This window comes from Rutidosis leptorrhynchoides, chromosome 5 (genome assembly GCF_046630445.1).
Source record: "Rutidosis leptorrhynchoides isolate AG116_Rl617_1_P2 chromosome 5, CSIRO_AGI_Rlap_v1, whole genome shotgun sequence".
In the NCBI taxonomy this organism is placed as follows: domain Eukaryota; kingdom Viridiplantae; phylum Streptophyta; class Magnoliopsida; order Asterales; family Asteraceae; genus Rutidosis; species Rutidosis leptorrhynchoides.
The window spans coordinates 183716721-183736805 of NC_092337.1; positions in this window are offsets into that span (position 1 = coordinate 183716721).

The following is a 20085-nucleotide window of genomic DNA, read 5'->3' on the forward strand; positions in this document are numbered from 1 at the left end:
AACGCTAGAGTTGTGGCCGCCATTGCGAAGCAAATGGGTGCGTTTCGAGAAGAAATTGATAGCAAGTATTCCGATTTACAAAGTAGTGGCGAAATGGAGCATTGTCATAAGAGCTTCATGAGGACTAAACCCCCGATATATGACGGAAAACCGGATCCTTTGGTAAGCACAACTTGGATCTCGGATGTCGAAGGGTGTTATCGCACTATTGAATGCCCTCCCAAGAAGATGACAAGACTCGCTACTAGCTTTTTGCGGGGTAGGGCGAAGGATTGGATGGATGGTAAGATTGATCTTGTCGGTGGAGAAGCATTTATGGGGTTATCATGGGACGATTTTAAGAAGGAATTCTTCGAGGAGTTTCGGACTTCAGCCGATTTATCGGAAATGCATAATGAGTTACGAAATTTACAACAAGGATCTATGGACTTGAATACTCTCAAGACTACCTTTATGGCGAAGGCTCATTTTTGCCCGGAGTATATTGGGAATGATCGTATGTTGATGGATGATTTCTATCGAACCTTGAATGATGACTTGCAGGGCAAGATTAGTGTTGGTTAAGTGAACACGTTTGCAAAGTTATTCAACATGGCTAGGGGTTTCAAGTCGTATTCGCAATCCAATATTGGTGAACCTTCAAGTGAGAGAAGGGTTGTTTCATATGGCGCTCCAAGTAAGAGAGCTAGGGGTGCAAGTGTGAGCACGGGTGGTATACGGATGAGTATATCGGATTCTAGTACGTCTAGGTGTTATAATTGTGGCGTGAGGGGTCACAAGTCTTGGGAATGTTCGGTGCCAAAGGGTGATGGCACGGTGTGCTTCAATTGCCAAGAGGAAGGACATCGTAAGTCAGAGTGTCCCGAGTTAGCAGGGACGGGTGCGGCAAGGAGACGTTAAGGTAAGTTTTGTTTTAATGAATATGTCCTTTGATTATTTATCGTGTGCCGATTGAGTTCGGGTTTGTTAGATGCCTTGTGTTGTGCATAGTATTGTTATGGGTGACGTTCCTAATGGAATTACCTTACGGTGACGTTTTGATTGATAGGCGAAGGGCTTGAGACTTGGTGCAACCAAGCATTCCTTAGTGTAGGGAAAAGTTTCTACCAAGCCATGGGTATGGGCTTTGGTGTTCGGATGTTAAGCGCGTGTTCGCTTTTGAGTTGAAATTGTTGAACCATGAGGTTCGACGGGTGTATAAAACTCGAAAGATTGAGTGTTTGATCTCGATGTATGTTGGTAATGGCATCTACATGACGCAATGTTAGGTGCCTCTTTCATACCTACTAGCGTTATACTCGACTCCGATGGTGTTGCGGTTACATTGTACTTAGATTACCGAAGAGAAACCCTTAGGTACATGAGTGACTAGGTGGAAATGTGACAAGCTAGAGTAATCAGAAGATTACAAAGATTTAAGTTTGTGTAATTGTGGCAAACTCTTCGTTCGAAGTGTTAAAGGATATGTTAAAATCCTTTGTGTGCTCAAGGTTGGAGCAAGGTATCGTGATGTGGTTATGGAACGGAGTTCTAAGTGGGGGAGTTTAAACTCTCGGATGAAGATGTTCTAGTGTTTTGATATTGGACAATGCTCGTATAGATTCGGAGCTAGCGTTGAGACCTATGTTGGTTGATTGTGGTAAAAGTACGATTTGGAATAAATTGTACTTATGGTTTTGGATTTAAATTATCACCGAAGTGGTAATGTGGTGAATCTCATTTAGAGATAATGGACGTGTTTGACAAGCAAGTGAGATCCCTCGGTTAAGGGGTGTGCGTGTCGGATTCTCTTCTAGAAAATTATTGTTTTGTGCCTATGTGCGATATAGGTGTCTCTTGCTCGATTGTGGTGGCTTTGTGTACACGTACGTGTGATGCGTGTGCAAAGATTTTTGATGTGAGTGGAATGTTTCTAAGTATGTGTATATACCTGTCGTTTGGGATGGATGGTTAGTGTATTCCGTTAGGATTCACTATGGTAGAGTAGTGCGCGATGTTACACTACTCGTTGATTGAGGCCAAAAGAGCGTATGTGATTGGTGGGTTATGGCCGTTGACTCGGTCCGCTAACTTCACCATGGGAGTAGTGTTATATCGTTATGGTATAACGTTATCGGAATGGGAGTACCATTCATGTGTTGAGATTTTGGGAAGTGAGTCGCGTGTAGTTCGGATTCACAATGACACGTGTGGATGCAGTCATTCTATTGAGGAGTGAATCACATGTGGATGCAGATTCACGATGACGCGTGTAGTTCGGTCATCTTATTGTGGAAGTGAGTCTCGTGTAGTTCGGATTCACAATGACACGTGTGGATGCGGTCATTATATTGAGGAAGTGAGTCTCGTGTAGTTCGGATTCACAATGACACGTGTGGATGCGGTCATTCTTTTGTAATAGTGATTCTCGTGTAGTTTGGATTCACTAGGGCGCGTGTAGTTCGTCCAATCCCGATTGTTGTTACGGTGAAGGTAGTGAGTCACGTGTGGTACGGATTCACTAAGGCGCGTGTAGTTTTGGCCAGCCTTCATGTGGTTTGTGTTGAGAACTATTGGTTGTTTTATACACCAATGGTGGGGTCGTGAGGACCATGTTGTGTAATTGGTGATGCGATAGCCGTGTTTTGCTCACATGTTGTTACAAGTGTGACAATAGTCGATTTTGTACACCTTGGGATTTGCGTTGCCATAGTCGTTTTGGACGCAAGCGGATTTAGTAGTTTGCTTACGATTTTGTGATAGATGTGTATTGGTCGTATTGCGCACTACAAGGGATGTTTTGTGATAAGTGATATCCATAAGGATTCGTTTTTGTTGGGTCTTCATCGTTCGGGTTGTTGACCTTAGGTTAAGACTTGGTTGCTTTTAGCGTTGTACTTGGTAAGGGCACGCTAAGGGATTGATATCTCGGTAAGAGATTAGTTGAGTTTTTCCCGATGTGAGGGATTGAACAAGTTTTAGTGCTCGGATTTGTAGATTTGATAAATCACGGATGACGATTTAGTGTTAAAGGCGATTCATTGAGAAGAATTGCCTAAAGAAGTTGGAAGAGAACTTGATGATTTCGCGTGTGTTAAGCGATCGTGGTAGATTTTGAATGATGTGTGCATTGCATGTCTCGGAATGCGTGCAAGTGTGTCTTGGTTATGTAGGAATAACCTTCGAATTTATGATAATTTTGGTAGACGTCGGTTTAGAACGTGTGTTTGAGGACCATAGAGTGTGGGTCCGGTTGGTTAAGTGACGAGGATCACGAGGACGTGATCGATTCTAAGTGGGGGAGAGTTGTAAGACCCTAATATTGATTGTACATAGAGTATTAGTGATGTACGTATAGTGGGCGAAGCAGGATATTAAATTAAAGCTAATAAACTGTTTTGGGCGTCATGTGCGCCGCGCATACTTGTAGGAGCGCGCCGCGCACACCACCTACGACACAATTCCAGCCTTTTTCTATTTTGAGTTAAATGATGGGCATTTTGGTCATTTCACTTGGGGTCAGTTTGGAGCCTTCAAAGATGATCCATTGATCATCTTATCCTCATTTCTACACCACAAACACTCTCATCTTCAAACCCTAGAGAGAGAAGAGTTTTAGAGAGAGGAAGCTTCATTTGGAGAAGAAGGAGTTGGATTCTCACCAAAGCTTGGGTTTTAAAGTTGTTTATCTAGTTCACGGCTACGCTGTGGTAGTATTGGTAAGTTCAAACTCTGAATTTCAATGTTTGATTTGATATTCAAGTTAGGGTTTGAGTTTGATTAGTTGAGAAACCCTTTTAGATGATGAAGTGGGTTTATGGTGACAGAGTTATTGTGGTCACTTGGTGGGTTTAGGGTTGGTTGATGATTTGGCCATGATTAGGACTTGAAATTGGGTTTAATCACTAGGTTTAGTGATTATGGAAGTGTTGGAACCCATTTTAGTTTATAGGTGATTTTGAGAATGATAAGTGTGTAACACTTATGATTGGGTTAAATTGGCATATTACGACCATTGTCACTAGTGTTAGTGATTATTGGTTATTATTGGGCGCGTTTCGTGCTTGGAAGTGCAATTGGTCGAAATTGCACTAAGTGTCGTTTTGAGTTGGTTTGTAAATCCACTCTAAGTGTGTTACTTGTATTGTGATATTGGCATAGGTACATTCCATCGGCGAGTTGCGGATTATTTAGTAGCATTCATCAAGATGACAAAGTGAGTGTTAATATCCTATGTGCATATGTATGTGTAGGATGACAAGATGAAGTGGTTCTCAGTTATAGAGCTCACTTCACATATAGGTGGATTTGATGGACTTGTGTAATAGATCCATTTAGCACGGTTGTGCATTTTGGTTGACCACCTTTAGCGAGGTGCACACTTTGTGTGTACATTATCACATATGCTTGTGATGTGGATTATACAACCCCAATGGCGAAGGGTTGGTATTGAGTTGTGATTGGAGAAGTGGATCACGTGTGGATGCGGATTCACGATGACGCGTGTAGTTCGGTCATCTTATTAAGGTAGTGATCTCGTGTGGTTACGGATTCACTAAGGCTCGTGTAGTTCGGCCAACCTCGATGTTGTTGTGGTATTGAAGATAGTAATCTCATGTGGATGCGGATTTACTAAGGCTCGTGTAGTTCGGCCAATCTTCATCTTGGTATTTTGGGATTTGACTTTTGGTATTGGGTTAAGGGGTTAACCTTGGGCGTTGTATGCTTTATTGTTATATATCGTCGTATTATTGTGATGTAGCTAACCCTTCGGGAGTAGCTTGTTGGTGAACTTACTTGTTGATATATAGCTTGTTATATAGTAGTTGCATGGTATGATTAGTTTGCCTTTTACGTGGATGCTCTGGTATGTGTTAATTGATTATTTGTGTGGCGTATCCATTTTATGCATACATGTGTATGTAGTCTATTCTCACTCACAAAGCGTTAGCTTACCCTCTCGTTGTTTACATTTTTTTTATAGATTTGCATGGATGCGGTGGCTCTGGTAAGCGTGAAAACTAGTGGACTCGCATAGTTGCTTTAGAAGATCTTGCTTTTGGATTGTTTAGGATTAGGTAGCGTATCCCCAATCGCCATGCTCGGTCTTTATTTTGTGTTAAAAATCATGTGGTCATAAACTTGTATTTTGTACGAAAGTCATAAAACAGCCGATGTGGGCCCGGTGTCGTAAAACTCATTTTATTATTGGAACGTGTTAGTTTTAACTAATATTAAATGTTGTGAAAACCGTTTCGTCTAAAAGTGTCGGGAAGTGGGAGATCATTAAACAAAAAATGGAAAATTCGGACAGAAGCTGAATGGCCTTGTGCGCGCCGCACACAAGGAGGGTTGCGCGCCACGCACCCTATCTGTATATAAAAAAAATTATTCCGCGTTTTTGGTTCGACAACGGGTTGGGTTGTTACAGCCGTTCATACTAGCAAGTCAAGCACAACAAATGTTTTATGTTAAAGATTGTGTTCACAAAGGATGGAAAGTTGTTATCAAGACAAAGCCTAGAGAGTCTTATGAAAGGGATGCACTAACATCTCTTGATGACGTGGAAACACACCTGCAGAGAGAAATAGGTATGGGTCCTCAAATTGATGAAAATGTGAACATTGAGTTGGTTAGAGAGGACATAGATGGGATTGTCGTTGACAATATTACTACAACATATACGGACACAAATGAGGAGCATCTTGAAGATGATGCTATCATTGATTAACAAGTATCATGCTATTTTATAATTACATAGCCAAATCAGTAGATAAACTGTACCAAATATTACATACAAGTTGGAGTTAGATGAGATAATGGTCAACTTACAAAAGAGAAGAAGATTCTGACTACCAAAAAGAGATGTTGATTCTGACTACCAGAAGAGATGTTGAGAGGCACCAGTATACACTCAACATCTTCTCCTCTTGTTCAATGATTCTTCATTGTCTGAAGATTCAGACATTACGACATGCCTTTGAATGTAGTCAGAATCATACACAACCATTTCAAATTGATTTTGATTAGAAAAAGTGAAGACGAGTATGTCAAACAGACATATCAACATCTTTAACAAGCTTACTCCATCCATCAGAAAACCAAACGTCCTTACCATCGTCTTCCAACTTGAGATTGGCAGTATAACCAGTGGATGTGTTGATGAAGACTTCATCATTCAATTGACCAACAGCATATATTGAATTGACCCACTTGATTGGGAGGATCTGCATAAACCAAGTATTTGGGGTAAGTTTTATTTGATATGTATAATATAAGATATTGTACAACTAACTGTATACATATTAACAACATTGTCAATTTGGAAGCTTATGTATCGTGTTGACTTACCATCTTTGGTTTGGATACAACAACGAACCATTTAATGAATTTTGGATTTTTGTTATCGGGAACATACTTTTCACATAGATCAGAATCGAACACCGTGAGTCCAAAAGTTGTGTCATCAACCATAGTTATTTAGAGAACATCCCGAACTTTAATGTGTAGATCCTTAACAACCTGTTTCCATCCTGTTTTCATTGCTAGATCATGGCCATCCCCCATAATTTGAACTTGTGCCTGGTAACCATCGACAGTAATGATGTAAATCAAATCATTTGGATTATCGTCATAGTGACAATCGACCCACTTTGATGGGAATTTCTGTGAATATAAACAAGAAAAGTATAAGTACATATTTATTTATTAAAGTACCTATAAAATGTATGAATGGACAATAAATGGTTGTTACAAAAATATACATTAACCGTACCAGGAAACGAGTTGTAATAGCTGTAACGTCAACAATGAATGAAGGTAATCGGGATGATGAAGCCATGACTTTGAAGATGTACTATGAAATACCAAAAACAGAAGATTTAACATATATGTAACAATATTTAACGTCATTTAACTGCATGTGTGCTGTAATACATAAATGTATATTAAATAACTGAACGTACAACAATAATTGAACTTTTCAATGAACATTCAATTTGTTAAATTAATAAAAGAATCCCATATATCACCTGGATCTTAGAATCTGACAAAAAAAAGTCCTTTTTTTTACCCAAATGGAATCCATTCAAGTGTCAGACTTATTTTTTAACTTTAAAAGTGATTGTTCTGTTTTTTTGTCATCAGATGCATGAAGACAATGTTTGTTACTGAATAAAACTAACTATGCTAACGATTTAACAACTAACAAAGTTAACTTATGCTGAATGATGTTATACAGTACTCTAAACCTTAAATGATATTACAATGTTATTTATACAACCAATAATCAGTTGGAGCAGATATATATGAATAATAGGTGAAAGAATTCAAAGAAAGTCACGAAATATTTGAAAGATACTTACCTTTACTTTCGGGTCGGATGAATGTGTTAGTTGCGTCAAAAGCGTCGGAGTATAATGCTAAGAATAAGGAACTGATAGAGTGTCTTTATTTAATCTTCTCCGTATTTGTTAAATATTAATAAATTAAAATGATTTAAAATATTAAACCTGATTTTGGAATGTAAATCGACATTATGATTATTTATAATTATACATTATATATTTTAAATTATTTTTATATTTACAGATTTATTTTTAATTACAATATAATATGTTCATATTATTATTTTATATAAAATAAAAAAATAAACTGTATTTACATTTTATATTATGTATATATTTTATATTTATATATTTACGGTTTATCTACTAAAAAAGCAAAAAAATCGCTCTATTTTTTCATTCAAACAAGTCAATCTCTGTGCAAACTGAAGACTACGATCATCAAGCAAATCAATCCTTCATCCTCAGTTTTTCACTGGTAAGTGATACATCAGTCATCCTAGTTTGTTCATGGTATTCTCTGTCGTGATTATTCACATTACTTGTTACTTGATTCCTGTGTGTTAAAATCGTAAGGGCTAAAATATATTAGGAAAATATTTGGTTCGATTAGGTCAATTTTTTTGGTTCAATTAGGGAAAAAATTTTGGTTGATTAGGGCTAATAGACATTAAATACGTACTTATTGATCAGGGCTGACATGATTAGGGCTTTTGTTTTATGCTACCATCATTATGTCTAAAATTTGGTCGATTTTATAAATGCTGTGATTTCTATAGAACATTGCATGCATTGGTATAATGGCCTACATGCATGAAATTTGGATTATACATTAATACTTTTTGCCATTTAGACTGCTTATAATTCTCTAAAATTCTTAGACTATTAAATTTTAACAAAAGGTAGGTTCATTTATATGTAACAAAAGGTAGGTTCATGCAATCTATACATGTGGATTAGCTATTTTACTTACACTTGCTTAATTATTGTGTAACAGTCTTTTACAAGATGCCTAGGCAAAAGAGAATGGCAACACCAAACAAGCAATCACCCAAAACAAAGAAAGTTAAAAACTCTCCAAAACCAACTGTTGATCACAAATCCGTTACTCGTAGCAAGATCAAGACTGTGCAAGGTGTACAAGGGGATTCAACACTAATTGATTTGACTACAACAAACAATTCAGGTGCTGAACACACAGCTGTTAGTATACCACAAACAACTACAAAGCAAAACATTTCGAAAAAACAGAAAACACAACACGTTGTTTCAAATACAAACGACGATTCTTCTGGCACCCCACAACAACAGGCATTCACAAACAACCCTCTTATGATTATGAAACCAAAAGAAGTTATCCCACCTGTTATCAATACCCAACCCCAAGAACCTCAAAAACAACCAACTGTTATTGAACCAACCACAACACCGAAACCCAACATAGAAACTAACAAATTATCCACTGAAGAGGTGACACTAGCGATTGTTTTTCCCATCATTACTAAACCACAACAATCTCAACAACCCCCAGCCATTAATGAACCAAATTAAGCAAGAAAAAAAACCACACAAAACAACCAACAGTCAGCTACCAATATAAATGATCCGTCTGCTATTCCCGAACCAGTCATTGAAGAAATCCCTACACCATCTGTCCCCAAACGACTCGAATCAGCGATCCCTCAATCTATTTCCGAACCACAAAACTCCAAAACTAAGAAATGGAAGAAAATACGTGATATGTCAATACCCGATGTATCTACTCCTGATCTTGAATCAGTTCAATCAGAAGTCCATCCATTTGTTAGCGAACAACAAAAAATGACCAAGAAGAAAGCGAATCAACAAACCGAATAAACAAGTGTTAACAAGTACCAATGTTGATAAAGAAGCAACTGTTATAGACACCAACGCTTCTCAAAAGGAGAGTAAACAACAGGTGGTTGGGAAACAACTGGTGGTGGGGAAAAATCATTAAATGTTCTATCTCACATAAACCATGCAAGTTATCCAACAAGTCTTCTTGTGAAGAACAAATTTAATGGTCAAGTTAATATACATTGGGAGACACTATCAAACCTGCAGGTTGATAAACAGTTCGATGATTGGTTGTCTCCGTCTTGAAAAAAATTGTTTTCCATCAATCGACCGGTGTACAAGAATTTGATGTTGGATTTCTTTAGCACATATAGGTTCAATGAGCAAATGATGAAAATGCAGATGGTGAAAACAGGACCGGTAATGAGCTTCATCTTAGGTGGCAAATTGCACAACCTTGATTTCAAACAGTTTATGGAGGCTATGAACCTTTATAGCAAAGAGGAAGTTGAGGGTGAAGAATTTGAGAAGGGTTTAACACAAATTCCAACTAATCTTAGCCTTAACAACTTTTGGTCAACTTTTGGAAAAGGGGTGTACGACAAGAACGTTTCTTGTACGAAAATCACTAAACCAACTAACAGGATACTGCATCACCTTATTTCTGAGTCCATATCTCAACGTGGTAGTTGCACCAACCATGTTACCCAGAAGGATATGAAATACATGTATTTCATTGTGAATAACAAGGCGTGCAATATTGCAAATTGTTTGGCTCAATAACTTTACAAAAGCCCTGGAAAGAGTGATAGTAGTGCAGTTTGTGGAACGGCATATGTGACGGAGTTGGGAATTGGTTTAGGGGCTTATACGGAGGAGCAACTGGCTGGTTTTAAAGTGTTGGCAACGCCTATTGTGACAACCCAGAAATTTCTGACCAAATTTAAACTTTAATCTTTATATATTCCCGACATGATAAGTAAAGTTTGTAAGTTGAATCTCAAGAATTTTAAACGGTGTTCATACATTCATTTACCCTCGACCAAATTACGACGATTCACGAACTATTATTGGATACGAATATGTATAGGTTTATGTATATATAACAGTTTGAGAATTTTAACAAAATATTAAACGTATAATACTTTAAATGAACGTATTTGTTTCAATATGATTAGAGATGGAATTAGAAGATAATATCAAATGATTGATTTATCAGATACATTGAATTAGGATTACGAGTCCCTATTGAGAGGTCCACTTTGATTTAGAAAACCTTTCCTTTTTAACGGTATCCAGAATTGTTGGTAAAAGTGATTTACAAAAGTGTCATTTACAAGAGTTAGTCAAAAGTTAGTAATCATTTCCTTTTAAATTTCAAAAGTGTACTTTACTTTGATTAACTAGTATCCCTTGATAAATCAACCATTTAGTTTTCGTATTAAAAACATTATTTGGTAAAATAACTACTATTTAACAAAACTAGTTAAAGGTATATAAAACGAACTTTGAAATATATTTAGTTTTGAAAGACTAAATATTATATCATTAGTTAAAATAATTCAAATATATTTATTATGTACAAATTTACGATTCTAAATAAAAATATATATATTTTAACTTAGTCATAAAACGTCTCAATTTAAAATAAAATATTTTGATAAACAACGAGCCACTGATTTATAGAAGCAAATAACCACAACGCTCAATTATATAAGTCACATTTTTCATAAGGTAATTTATTGATGAGAAAGTCAAATTATTAATAAGGGTACATGTCGCGTAACGTAAAAGGCTAGTTTTCTAAACGTACGAAAGTGCACTCGAAAAACCGAAAGTGGTACATGAGTCGAGTGACAACGTCCGTGTCACTTGTGTAAAAATTTTATTTTTACCATGCACGTAAATATAATATAATATATAATTAATTATATGAATTAAATAATAATTTAGATAAACTAACATGTAGAAAACGTTGGTAAATAAATATGCTTGTACCTTAATCCTAGTCTATAAATGGAAATCGAGTTATGGGTCCAAATTCATTTCTCAAATCTCTCATCATCTCTATATATAACAATATATTATTATTATTATTATTATTATTATTATTATTATTATTATTATTATTATTATTATTATTATTATTATTATTATTATTATTATTATTATTAATCTTAATATTATTTTGAGTAGTATTAGTGTTATTGTTAGTAGTATACATAAAATACTACGACGAGGTCATGAGTGCATTAATTTCAAAACGGATTTTCGAGCGGGTCAGGGCTAAGGAAATTATGGGTTACAGCTATGGAGGTGATGGGTATGGTTCATGGGTATGCTCGCGAGGTCAATTTAGTGTTTATCATCTTCGTTGCGTCTACGTACCTTTCCTGCAATATTGAATCTCAATATTGATACGTGAGTACTCATATATTAACTTTTATATATTAATAGGGTATCCCTGACTAGTGCTCAATAATATAGAATTATGCATGCTTGTACTTTTGATATTGCCATTAGATAGGATATGTTGAATCTTGAATTAGTTACTTATGCGGTTGAGATAAGGTATAAGATATGCATGTCGTTGGAAAGCTAGCGAAAAATTAAGAACTTTTCATTTAGAACTCGAATGATTTCGATGAACAGATTAGAAATTATAGTCAGTTGAATTTTAGTATTATTGTTAAAATGATTATTATTACTATCGTCGCTATTATCGTCGTTACTATTTTTATCTATTAATTATTATTATTATTATGATTAATAATATTATCATTTTTAAGTATAATTAGTAAAAGAATTTTTTTTTTGTTATTATTATTATTATTATCATTATTAATATTATCATTATGATTAATTTTTTTTAAATAGTTATTAGTATTATCATTATGATAATTATTATTATTAGTATTATTATCATTAAAAATTGATATTAGTATCATCTAACCATTATGACTAATATTATTATCATTATTATGAATGCGATATAAAAGATGACTAAAAGATATTTTACAAATTGATTAGGAAATAATGATTATGAGTATCATGATGAAATAAAAATATTATACGTTATTGAATTAGATAAAATTATCGTTCTTTTATTTTTATCAATTCATTAAAAGAATTATTAATATTAAAACTATAATTTTTACTAAAATTATCATTTTTAATAGAAATATCTTTGTTATTATAAAATATCATTATTATTATCAGCTTAGTACTATTATTAATAAAAATTATCATTTTAATATCATTTTTAGTAAATATAAATATAAATATTTTATTAGCAGAACAATAATAACTATTATTACAAAATAATACAACTTATAATTATTATTGTTATTATCGATATTATTTTATCAAATAAATATATAATACAAAGATATTTTATTACACGTAATATAATTACATGAATAAAACCTATCATTATATTTCTATGATATTAAATGAACATTATAAATTTATTTACTTAAAATACATAAAAGTATATTCTTATTTTAATATAAACTTTTATTAATAAATGACTTTTATTAATAAATGACTTTTATTAATTACTTTAACAAAATCTAATAAATATATTTAAATATATATAAGTTTAATATATTTAAGTCAAATAATAATGATGTATGGATTTTGGAAATCATATTGGGTCAAATTGATTTTTGTTGACTTTTGCATATTAGTCTCAAGCATTAGGATTGTGGTACACTATGACTTGACTTAATTTGTTAGACAAATATTGACCAACATATAAATATATATAATTAATTTAGGTTCGTGAATCTGAGGCCGACCTTGCACTTGTTGAATGATGTTATATGTATTTTTACTACGAAATACAGTATAGTGAGTTTCATTTGCCTTTTTACCCTTTATATTTTTGGCTGAGAATACATGCGCAATTTTTATAAATGTTTTACGAAATAGACACAAGTAATTGAAACTACATTATATGGGTGAATGATCGAAGCCGAATATGCCCCTTTTGCTTGGTAACCTAAGAATTAGTAAACCGATCTACTAATTAACGCGAATCCTAAAGATAGATCTATTGGGCCTAACGAACCTCATCCAAAGTACCGGATGCTTTAGTACTTCGATGTTGTTTTATCATGTCCGAAGGATTTCCCGGAATGATAGGGGATATTCTTATATGCATCTTGTTAATGTCGGTTACCAGGTGTTCACCATATGAATGATTATTTTTGTCTCTATGCATGGGACGTATATTTATGAGAACTGAAAATGAAAATCTTGTAGTCTATTAAAATGATGGAAATGATTATTTATGTTAAACTAATGAACTCACCAACCTTTTGGTTGACACTTTAAAGCATGTTTATTCTCAGGTGTTAAAGAAATCTTCCGCTGTGCATTTGCTCATTTTAAAGATATTACTTGGAGTCTTTCATGGCATATTTCGAAGAACGTTGCATTCGAGTCATTGAGTTCATCAAAGATTATTATTAAGTCAACTTATAGTTGGATAGTGGATATTAAGAAATGGTATGCATGCCTGTCAAATTTCGATGTAAAGAAAGTTTGTCTTTTAAAAACGAATGCAATGTTTGTAAAATGTATCATATAGAGGTCAAATACCATGCAATGAAATCAACTATTGTGAATTGTTTATAATGTATATGAATGGGTCCTTTCACCTATGCTATTTGATGAGGTGCAAATAAGGAAGTTTTTGATTGTTGAGAAAAATCCACCCTTACGTTTTGTGGATCCTGATTTTGTTGACAAAGTTCAAGAAGATGCTGGTACAAGTGCATTGCATTCCATTAATTGGAAAGCTAATGTACGCTCTTTGAAGAAAGACATAACGTGGGCAAACAGTGCATTGCATTTCTTGATTGGATAGCTTGGCCACGAATATGAACTTCCTCCACATTTGGTAGCTCCTGGACAATCGTCTTATTAAAACATGTCAACGGTCAATGAAAACTTGTCTTCATCCGATCAATCTCGTAAGTAAGACTGCTGTTTTATCCCTTGTGACATGTGAAACTATGATTTCACTAAAACAATGATCTTTTGAATTTGTAATTAATTTATTTGAACTTTCATGATCTGTTGATCACACCCTTTATGTTTGTTGGGTACGTACAATATTAAGCTCGGTTTGTGGTGATGACGATTTAAGCTAGGTTTGTAATATATACAGCGTATATGCTGTTTAACAATTTGCTATTATTGTTTATTTGCAGTTTGAGCAGCTTATACGCTGTGTGACGTTATGTTTAACAGGTTGTTCTTATTATACGATATTACTTTTAATACCTAATTCTGATTCGCTACATGTGATCTGTACTTCAAATTGGTAATCGATCCAACTAACGATAATGTTGGAGGTTAAATTACACAGGATCCGTTTATTATGTATTATAAAACTACATAGTTGGAAAACTGTATGACAATTGGGTTTTGGTATTTAGTAGTCGATGCATAAGTAAATTCAACCAAATGACAACTCACATTAGTACATACCCTTCAGTATTGGTCTCTTGTTGATCATCCGATCCAAAAACATCAGAAATTTGGTAGCTATAAATTACAAATATAAAATTAATCCCATTTCCATACAATGGCAGACCAAGAGTATACGGCAAAACATGTAATTAATTATTTATCTAACAATATTGTACGATAGTTTAAATTAAAACAAAATTATACAATAACGAAAACAAAAATTGAACAATAGGTAAGGCCACTCACTATCGTGACTAACCTAATCATCCTCTTAACTTTCGACATCATAGCCACATTAACACCAATATCCTTTAACTAACTGATAACTAAACACTCCGTAAATTGGCTAAAACAATACTCCTCGAAATATACAATGTACAAGCAATACATCATAAAGTCCAAACAATTAAAAGTGAATGGGACCCACAATTGCTATAACTAAGATTTATACTTCCATTAAATTGATGGTGAGTCCGTAGAACTAACGATTGAAACTAAGCCCATATGGTTTAGTATATGTAACTACGGGTAACTACGCATAACTAGCGGTAATGGAAACATACAGAGTGGTCTATTTAATACCCATCTTCTATTAACACAAGATTTTTTTTAATTATTTTTAGTAATTTTTTTAAGTATTATTATTAATTATTATTATTAATTAGTTTTTTAATTATTATTATTAATTATTTTTATTATTAATTATTTTTATTGGATATTATAGGTTTACGCGCTTCATACAATTTTTTAATATTATAGACGATCAAAAGATCTTCACCTGCTCCACACTTCTCCATTGATTAACTTGGAAACTGCGAAAAACCTCCGATTGAAGCATCACGAAAATAGGTTTTTGTATTCTCTTTATCAGCATCTATATTATTACTTTACAATTCTCGATCTGCTTTACATTGGAAACGAAATTTATTAATATAAAAAATCTATTCGATTTTTACTTAGGGTTTTTAATCACAGCATATTTTATTCTACACTTTATAATGAACCAATCGATCTGCACTTTAATGGATTTTTTGTTCTTTGTTCGCACACTCATCGATTTTATGCCAGATTGTAGTTCGTTGTTAATATCATAATTTGGATCCACAATCAAACACATGCATGTGTTATGCTATGACCTCAATTATGAATTTTACTTCAAATCATATGTTATCTTCACATATTGCATGTCTGTAAATTGTTTCATTATCTGCAAGATTTTAACAATCGTCTTGCTTAGGGTTTATATGAAAAATAATTTTATTCTAAAGTTTAGAGTTAACAAATTCATTTGCATTTTAGTTTCATATTTAAACTTTACAAGTATACAATTTTGTATAAAACTGAAGTGTTGAGTAAGTTTTCTGCTTCAACTCAAGAATTCAATGTTGAACGTGTGTGTATAGATATATGTCTGTATGTATATGAATGTGTATTTATTGTATATTTATGAAATTGTTATGAATCTAGTGTGTGTGTGTAACTGCTACTGCTTTGAACATAAAGACATATTTTGTTTTTTACAACATCACAAAATTAAATGATCAGATAGATGTTCTGTATCCTTAATGTTATTTTTTATTTTCAAATCTGGTGTTGATAAATAGAAATTTATGTTAAAAAACTTTGAAAATATAAGGGTTTTTCATGTATTATGTATCTAACATTTGGTTGATTTAATGGATAATTTAGTGAAAGAAAAGATGGCTGCCAATAATTCCAATGCATTCGAAAGTGGGTCCTCTTCAAATCATAACCAGTCTGATGATAGTTCAGATGTAATGGTAATCAGCGAGAGCGAGTTTGATGCGGCTGTGAATAACCCTCAACCAATGCCTGCTAATTGACAAGTATTTGTTTTCATGACCATACCGAAAGGGAATGTGTGGGTAAGTTACTTCTATTTTCATACAGAATATATTTGACTCAATATATTTTAACCATTCTTAGCTTGCATTCACAAGTGCATCAGACAATGTTATCTATACTTTACATGTTTTTCACATAATATTGATGCATTATTTAACAATTATAATACGAATGTGATTCAGCGTCTACCACATGAGCTAGTGCAACTCCCGAAGTTAAACAGCCGGAGAAGGTATGAATGTGTATGCATTGATGTTGATGACAGAGTTCACATATGGGGGCTGTTGCAGGAGGGAAACAAAAAAAACCGAATTTGATGGTTTCATCTGGCTGGATCACATTTCTGACTTTGAATGGCTATGTTCCCGATGACGAAGTTTGGTTTGTGTTCAAACGCAGGGAGCGTAGGTTTGAGGTTGTGTGGGATGATGTTCATAACTTTGTTTAGTCTGTTTGGGAAGGCATTGTTTAGATTCTGCAATTTTCAGTTTGTATATGCAGAATGTGTGAATATTGGCTAAACTAAGATAATTTGGTGTATGTATGTGTGTTGGTGGGATCTTTTGAACCTGAAGCGTTATGTTAACGAACAGTTGTAATTGTTTGATAATTAGTTACGTTGTTTATGGTAGGTTTAATTTATAAACTAAACAGTTTGTAATTGTTAGATACTAAATATAAATATATACCAATGATGGTAATTTTCAAACGTACAATACTTTGCCGAATGTAACATATATAGAATATCCGTCAATAACTCAAAGCCGCGTAGCGCAAACCCCTTAATCTTGTTTAGCATAATGGTCCAGTTAACCAAAAAAAAAAAAAACATGAAACATAATGTTATGTTGAGTACCAATGTGCCAATCAATGGAACACTTATGGTTATATTTCTAAAATAATATATATATATATATATATATATATATATATATATATATATATATATATATATATATATATATATATATATAATAATTTGGTAATCGTATCGTAATACTATAACTTTTGGGATGATTTGGCCTATTTAAGGCGCATCAACTGCCATCACGTATCCTATATAACCAACGCATTGTTCATCGGCGATGACATTCACAACCCTAATAATTCAACTACCAACAACTCAAACACACCACAATCAACCATCGTTTTTCATAATGGAAATACATTGTGTTTGTGGAAACCTATGCATTATTCGAACATCTTGGACGCAAGCAAACCCTGGGCGAAGGTTCTACTGCTGCCCTAGTTTCCAGATTCTCTATTTTATTTTAATTTTTTAACCTAATTCGTTAACTTTATGCCTTTTCAAATTAATAAAATATTCGATAACTTTAATTATCTAATCAGGATTCAAACGATTATGGATTTATTAGATGGGTGGATCCACCCATGTGTAACAGAGCAGGTGAGATAATTTCGGGATTGCACTGAAACAATTACAGGCTGGAAGAAAGTATCAAAGAAAAGGATGCTGAATTGCTAATGTAGAAGAAGATTTTCGTTGTTAGCTGGATTGCTTTTATTTGTTATTTTTTGTTTCATTAGATGATCCTTTATTTATTCTGGTCTTTCTTGCAAGTTATCTATGTTTTTGTTTGTTACTTTTGAAGTTGGATCGTTTTGAATTCTATTGAAATTTTAAGTTAATTCAACAATTGTGTTATTTACTCTGACTGCAATTGTTTGGCCGTTTGTGATGATGTATGATTGTCGCAATATCTCGTCTATACAAGTGACCAATAAAGTGACTAATGGTATATGCTTCTAAAAACAACTAACCAATTAAATGAATACACAAGTTTGATATTATATTGAATCCTCTCATCAGTGTAACTACGATAAAATGAATAAGCAGTTTAAGCTGCACTGGTTATTTTAACAAAAGTTTGACACTTGTTTATGTAATAGTACACCAATATCGTATGTATGTAGCACTGTAACTCTGTATTTTTACACTAGTTGTAATCAATCAAGACAGGCTTGAATCAACTGACTTATAACCCGATGTATTGGTTAAAAGGACCCTTTATTAAACTGTCATATTTTCTGTAGACTTGGCTAAAAATGAAAACTATAATTTTTACGACTAAAATAAAGGGTCCTAATAATAAAATTTATTAACGGCCATGATAACCTAATTAAATCATTAAAAGGACCCTTTATTAAACCATTCTATTTTTTGTACACTTGGCTAAAAATGAAAGCTATAAATTTTACGACTAAGGTAAATGGTCCAATTAATAAAGTTAATTAATGGCCATAATAACCTAATTATATCATTAAAAGGACCATTTATTAAACCATCCTATTTTTTGTACACTATGCTAAAACATAAAGCTATAAATTTTACGGCTAAGGTAAAGGGTCCTATTAATAAAGTTAACTAATGACCATGATAACCTAATTATATCATTTAAAGGACCCCATTATCAAACTGTCCTATTGATATTTTGAATTCACAGCCATGATAATCGGATGATATGAGTTATAGGACCCTTATATTAAACCGTCATATTAATTCGATTTGTATGTACACTTTGTTAATAACGCAAGTTATAATTGTGCGACCAAATTTAAGGGTCCTGATATTACAGTTAATTAATGGCCATGACAACGTAATGATATAAGTAATAGTACGCATACATCAAACGGTCCTATTATATAATGAATTCCTGGCCATGATAATACATTTATATGATTTAGGACCCTTTTTTTAAACCGTCCTATCAATTCCAATTCTTAGTACCCTTGGTTAAAATTTACAATTAAACTAGCGTGAATAATGGCGATGAAGATACGATGATTCGTTATTTTTTAGGCTATCTGACGAAGGGTACTATCAGGTGGTGTTTAGTACCCTTTTTTTGGGGTTCCCAGAAAAAGGGTCCCGAAAGGTCATTTTTGTTGTAGTGAATACTATATGAAAAAAAACCTATCTCGTAATATTGGCAAATATTGAAATATGTATTTTGTTTTGAAATATTAACACATTGATTTTTTATTTTTTAGTCAGAATATAATCGTAAAAGGCAGTTAATGGATGATAACAAATTTTAAGTTAATGGATGCATGATAATAGATTTTAAGCTAATTTCGAAATAGATTGCTCAAATCACTCAAATTGTCTATTTTATTTTCATCATAATTTAATATTATTATATTATGTTATATTTGAACGTGGATATCAATGACTTTGATTTAATGGTCCTCATCCAAAGTTACTCATAATCTAAGGGTTAATTATTTGTCACGTAATCATTCAGTTAATATGATTTGCTATAAAATTAGAAGTATATAATGTATATTTAATTTATAATCTAAATCATCATTAAGTGCACACATGGAACTATGACGTCGGTTGAGAATAGCAAAAATCAACTTTAAAAGGACATGGGCAAATGACAAGTTGCCTTTTCTGTCTTGTTATTTCCCATCATCTTCTTCTACTTAAGTACAATTTTCATCTCTTTTAACAGCATCTTTTAAACAAAATACAAAAATGGATGTTAGGTGTAGAGACCCGTCCTAATCCATCCGGATGAAGTCCATATCGATTATAAACGATTCACAACAGTTGATTACATCGCGAGGT